This window comes from Silene latifolia, chromosome Y (genome assembly GCF_048544455.1).
Source record: "Silene latifolia isolate original U9 population chromosome Y, ASM4854445v1, whole genome shotgun sequence".
In the NCBI taxonomy this organism is placed as follows: Eukaryota; Viridiplantae; Streptophyta; class Magnoliopsida; order Caryophyllales; family Caryophyllaceae; genus Silene; species Silene latifolia.
Genome location: NC_133538.1, coordinates 149,949,282 through 149,955,360, shown reverse-complemented (window position 1 = coordinate 149,955,360; position 6,079 = coordinate 149,949,282). Strand labels below are relative to the sequence as shown.

The window sequence follows — 6,079 nt, the reverse complement described above, 5'->3', positions numbered from 1 at the left end:
TACTATAGAATTTTAAACTAAAAGTTTGAAAATGCTTTTATGATTTTCAATTATTTTAACATTAGTGAATGTTAAATCTCGTTGTTGGAAACGTCCCAATAATGGGTTTTCTCATTTATTGGTGTAGAAATATTTTTATATCTTGATATGAAAATGGATGTTCTTGTCTGATCAACAAGAGTATCACCGTTTCATTGAAAAGATACCTATATTTTCTAATAACTATAATTTCTCCTTCTAAGTTTCGAGGGCGAAACTTTTTAAAAGGAGGGGTGATTGTAACGCCCCGTAATTTCGGACCGTTAATATATTTCGAAAATAATTTATTAATCAAATAAAATTTGATATTTAAAGTAATTAAAGTAAAAATAATTCAAAGAAATATAATTTTATTATATTTTGAAGAAAAGTATTTATTTTGATAGTTTTGAAATGTTTAAAAATAGTTTAAACCGTGTAAAACTTTTTATTTCGAAATAAGGGCGTATCGGGGGGAAAATAACAATTCTTTTGAACATTGGGTAAACGAATTTGGAAATGGGTAGTATAAATATTCAATTTTCTTGTAATCCCGTGTTTAAGAACTTTGGTCTTGACGGAATTTGCGTTTGACCTACGGTTTTAATTATTATTGAAACGAGTCAAAACCGACTCGTAAAAATCCCGACTAAAAATCCCGCACCTTCCTTTCCTCCTTTCCTTTCTCCCTTACGCGGCACCCCCTTCCCCTTTTCTTTCTTTTTTCTGTTTTTTTGTTCTTAAGTCATCTTCATCCTCTAAAACCAAAACCAAACAAATTTCAACAAAAATTCAAGCTGTTTTGGCCATAATTTCTTCGTTTCTTATCGGATTTTTGCATAATTTACCTTTCCGGAATCCCCTCGCCGAGATCTACAACTTAGTATGTTCTAATTTCAGTTTTCATTAAGTTGTTTTAAGATGAATTTTCGGAAATTCGGTTTTAGGTACTTATTATTGTGTTTTAATTGTTTATTTAGGTGAAGAATTGGAGGACGAGTTCGGGGACTCGTATATTGTAGAGGATAGCGGCTAGTTGTTGTTAGGGTTTCGGTTTTGAGGTGCTAATTGCTCATTTTCTAGCTTAAGGTAACATATTTCGAGTTACTCGACGAATTATCGTCACAATCTTTGTTGTTTTTGTATGTTTGGTGATTTTTGTTTGAATAGTAGTTTTCACATGTAAAATTTGTTGCATGCATGTTTAATTTGTGCCTTTTGTTAGTTTAAATTATCAAAGTTGAATTGGGAACGATTAATTAATGTTCAGACGGTCTTTTACTAAACAAAAATGGAAAAAATGGTGGTGTAGGGGGACGGGCGGCGGACGCGCGGGCCGTGGCGAGCCCACGGCTAGCCCACGGTTGGCCCGGGTCGGTCCGTTGCTTGTTTCGCGGTTTTCCATGCAAAATTTGTCATTTAAGGGTTATTAATGACATAGTTAGTATGAGTTCACTTTAGGAATTGAATCATATAAGTAATAAAAATTATGTTAATGGTAAAACTATGCTTATATTAATAGTTATCACATGTAAGGATAGTTTACAAAATGAATTTTATAGCGATAAATTGTAATGTTTTGTTGATTGTGCCGAAAACTGAGCCTTAGTCCCTTTGACTGATGCGATGTCAGTTAATTGAGTGATTGGTCAGCCGCAATTTGACCCGTACCCGTCGCAGGGCTGGGGTTGCGGGTAAAAATTCGGTTGACTGAATTAGATAATCGGCCTTTTTCTTGTTTTAGGCCATTTACTATATCTCTATTTCACATGTGTAGTTAGTTGAATTTAAATAGCTTCTTATTTAGTTAGTTGAATTTGAATAGCTTCTTATTTTGTAGTAATGGCCCTAGATTCCCCTAAAGCCTTTAATATTGTTAAAATTTCTAGAATTGGAAGTTAGTATTGAATTCTTATTGAGGACACTGTTGGATTTGTATGCTGAATAGACAATTATATAGCCTTTCACATGATAGAATGTTAGAATTTATATTGGTAAGTAGGACTGTTTGCCCTCTTATGGTTAAGTGGGTGTCTTACTTGACTTGTGTGGTGAGTCTTGTGTGGTGTGGGCTAAAGTATTCAAGCTGGGACTAGCTGGGACTAGGTCCTAGGTGAGTACTTCAGCCTTCATCATAGATAGGTCTTTATAGTCTTTGACGAGTATATGTTCACTGCTTGATAGCCTTTGTGTTCCTGACTAGTGGATGGTTATCCAAGTTGGGGCATGACCTCAGTTACTTATTTTGATAGTAAGGGGTCAGCTTAAGTACTAGCCAACCCTTTGGTGGACTCCTTAGGGTACTCACTTCACTTTGTTTTAAAAAAAGTTGTGAGTCTTGGGTGCGGTGGTGTGTATCCGCATGTCTAGGTCTGCGCAGATTTTAGGCTAGGGTTGTGTTGTCTCTTGGCCATGTTTTATTAATATTAACCGCTAAGCCAAGATACTGGTTCGATTACCTTCCCTACCTCGTGGTATAGACTCGAGTTACAAAGTGACTATTGACCGTGCTAAGAACTTATGCCTGTCTTTGATATATTGCCCTTTCTTGTATGGTGATTTTATGAATCGTAATAGGTGAGATGTAAGCCGGTTCTGATTGATAAAGTTTGGATTACTATTTGTTATATGATTCACATGATAGTTTAGTTTGGTCAGTTTAGGGGTCTTTTGTTAGAATACATGATAAGTAAATGGTTTATCAAATTGTTTTCATGTTACATTACATGTTACATTAATTTTGACGATTCGTGGCTGGGAGGACTCGAAGTTACTCCCCACTGAATTGTGGCTTTCGTGTTTGTATAAAATGCGATTGACAGGTTGTCGATGCTTTGTTGGGGTCACAGACGAGCTAGTGAGCATAAGGAACCTTGGACCTAGTTTGGCTATTCTTTTAGTAAACCTTTTCTATTTTGGTTTTGTATATAATTTGAAGGGACATATGTCTCCCTTTTCCATTTTGGTTTGTATCCTTAAATTTCCGCGTCTTTAGTTATGTATGTAAATTAGTTATCAGCTTTTGCAGGGTTTTTGACACTCTTCTTGAGTTGGATTGGTTGTGAATGGTTTAGGAAGAAATTTTTTTGAAATTGCAGGTTTTTGATTAGTTGAACCATTTACAAACATATCCTACCAGTTTTTCTGTAGAATTTATGTAATTATTTTAAGGCTAGATTTAAGGGTGTCACAATAAAACTATGATAATAGTATAGAAATACGTGCATAAAAAGGCCAAAAAGGACTATATAAAATGCACGTATCACTGCCGTAATCGAGTTCGCTAAACAATATGGGGATAATGCTGAAATACAAGTCAATATGCGCACTTTAGAGGTTCTTACCCAAAATGAGAAAGAAGGCTTCACCGACTTCCTAAGTAGGTGGAGGAAGACTAGTACACAACTCGTCGCGTGTCTGGATGAAGCTACCCTTGAGGAATAGTTCGTGGATAAGTTAAGGCCCATTTATGCAAATCACTTGAGATACCAAAACATTATGACCTTCAAAGACTTAATTGTGCTAGGAACAAGGATTGAAGATGACATCCGTATAAGACTCTTGTCCAAAACGGTGGGTCGTGGATATCAAGGTTCAACAAGTCACTCTTACGGCTCTACTAGAAAGACTGATGAGGTTAACCTTCTTGAATCATCAAAGAAGAATAACCCCCAAAGGAAGTTCACAAACATTGGTGACACGTACTCCAATGCTTTGAAGAGGTTAATGAAATAAGGTAAGCTCCAACCCATACGGCCTACACCTGATCCAGATAAGAAATCCAAGTTCTGGGACAAAAAAACATACTGCAAATATCATAGAGGTAAGGGACACGATACAGAAAAGTGTTACAAGCTAAAGCATGTCATTCAAGATATGATCGAAGATGGTCGCTTACCCATACCTCCTGGTGGTAAGCCTAACAATACTTAGAATCCTCTTGGAGTTCTGATGATTATAAATGAAGAATCTACCTTATATTGTCAACACCTCATTTCTCCGGCCGAAGATGAGATCCAAGCATTAGAAGGTGAATGGAGTTACTCCACCATTTCTCCTACCATCACTGACTTCATTGCATGGGCAAGGAGTGTGAATAGACAAGTCTCAGAACTAGAAAATGTAGTGGCATCCCTCCGCAATCCAAGCACTACACCTAAGGAAAGTACGCCACTAAATCTTTCCCCAAGTTCTACGATGCAAGAAGTGATAACTGTGGTTGATAACCTAATCGATCAAATAATCCACTAAGAGGCTGAAATCATCAGGTTGAGGGAGCTTGCTACTATCAACGGCATATGGGCCGATGGCGATAAGGATGAATACCTCAGTGAGCACTACCTAGTCAAGATTAGTGAGGACATAGTCAAGAATGGTGAAAACAAAGATATAGACCACCTTACTCGTTCTGGACGTCCGTATTGAAATGTCTCTCAGAATGGTCCCATAGCTAATGGTCCAGTTATGAACACCAACGTCGTTACACCAAATGATGGCGAAGATACGTCTACTGACCACTAGATAAAGCAGTTTCAAAAGACAAAGGCTCATCTTTCAGTCTGGCAACTAGTTGCAAGTTCATTCCCTCATCGCCAAGGTTTGCTGCAAGCCTTGGGTAAATTAAACGTGGCACAAAATGCTACACCTGACGATGTAGTCAACTTGGTCTTCCAATATTCAACTAAGCTAAGTAACCAAGTTACTTTCTCAGATGACGATTTACCACCTTTCGGCGCTAGTCACAACCTGGCTCTATACATTACTGTCATTTGCTTAAAGAAGAATGTGCTAATGACTTTGGTAGATGATGGCTCTGCAGTCAACGTCATACCATTAAAAACGGCATATAAGTTGTGCCTGAAAGAATCGGATTGGACCCCTACCAACCAATGTGTTCGCGCATACGACGGTACACGACGCAAGGAAGTAGGACTAGTCTATCTCACCATAGCCACGGGGCCGATTGAGCGAAAGGTTAACTTTCAAATAGTGGATATCGAAGCATCATTCAACATACTTCTGGGACGGCCTTGGAATCACGCTTCCAAAGCGGTAACATCCACCCTCTACCAGAAAATCAAGATTCCACTAGATGGCAAAGTAGTGACGATCACTTCGTCAGCTATTAAGGCACAGATAGAAAAGATGTCAAGCAACCAAGTGGTTACAGATCCAGTATACTAGCTTGGGAGCTTCCATAGCATAAAACTTGTAGAAAGTGAACTGGCACTCTTGTACTTCAATCCATATTCCAATGTAGTGGTCAACCACATACTCAAGTCTCAGGGATACTTCTCGGGAATGCCATTGAATCCTGTCCGAAGAAATACCTTTGCACCTTACAAAGAAGGAAACTCTCAAAGGATACTGTTAGGATTGGGATATAAACCCACGAAAGAAGAAGCTCTAGAGATGCTCACACAGTTCCAAAACCATAAGAACATGGGAATCCAAGTGCGACCCTATCTCCCTACCCTAAATGGATACTTCGTTAGAGAAGGGAGTCAAGAATACTTTTATTGGTTCCCCGAACCTTGGCACTACAAAGGAAGGCAACTAGCTGGAATCGAGATCTTTCACGATTGCTACTTCATTCCTTCAGAAACGGTTACTACCGTCAAGACTCGTCAAGCACCTTACTTAGACAAATAGGCCGTTAGCCTTCTGTGTGGAGAAGATTGATGTGTTAGAGCTGCGCAAGATGAGATCATTACCATGATACCTGAAGACGACCATTTCAACCCTGCCGCGTTAATCTCTGAAACCAGTCCGAATCAGCAAAAAGGATGGAGAAAATCGATCAAATGGACAAACAACCATGGTAGACTCTTTAAGCTCACCACTGGAGAAGGAGAGATGTTCAAAGGAGAACCAGAAGACCACGAATTCGAGTCGGAGTCGGAATCAGAGTCGGAGTCTAGACAAGTCCCTAGAGAGTCTCCTCCTATCGTCACTCCCAATCCCCTTGTTTCTCCTAGGATAATATCAAGTAGTAACAGTAGTTTGGGAAATGTCCCAACAACTGTCTCTTTGCCGCCACTGACTACTGAACAAATGGCTT

The 6,079-nt window shown here is 38.7% G+C and overlaps 1 long non-coding RNA gene across 1 annotated transcript; it reads left to right on the top strand.

Annotated features, from left to right (window-relative positions):
* The first annotated feature begins 760 nt into the window (after positions 1–760).
* Positions 761–2,983, top strand: LOC141633776 (uncharacterized). The gene is made up of 3 exons (XR_012538545.1): positions 761–901; positions 999–1,107; positions 2,841–2,983. It is a non-coding gene; the product is annotated as an uncharacterized LOC141633776 (long non-coding RNA).
* The last annotated feature ends 3,096 nt before the right edge of the window (positions 2,984–6,079 follow it).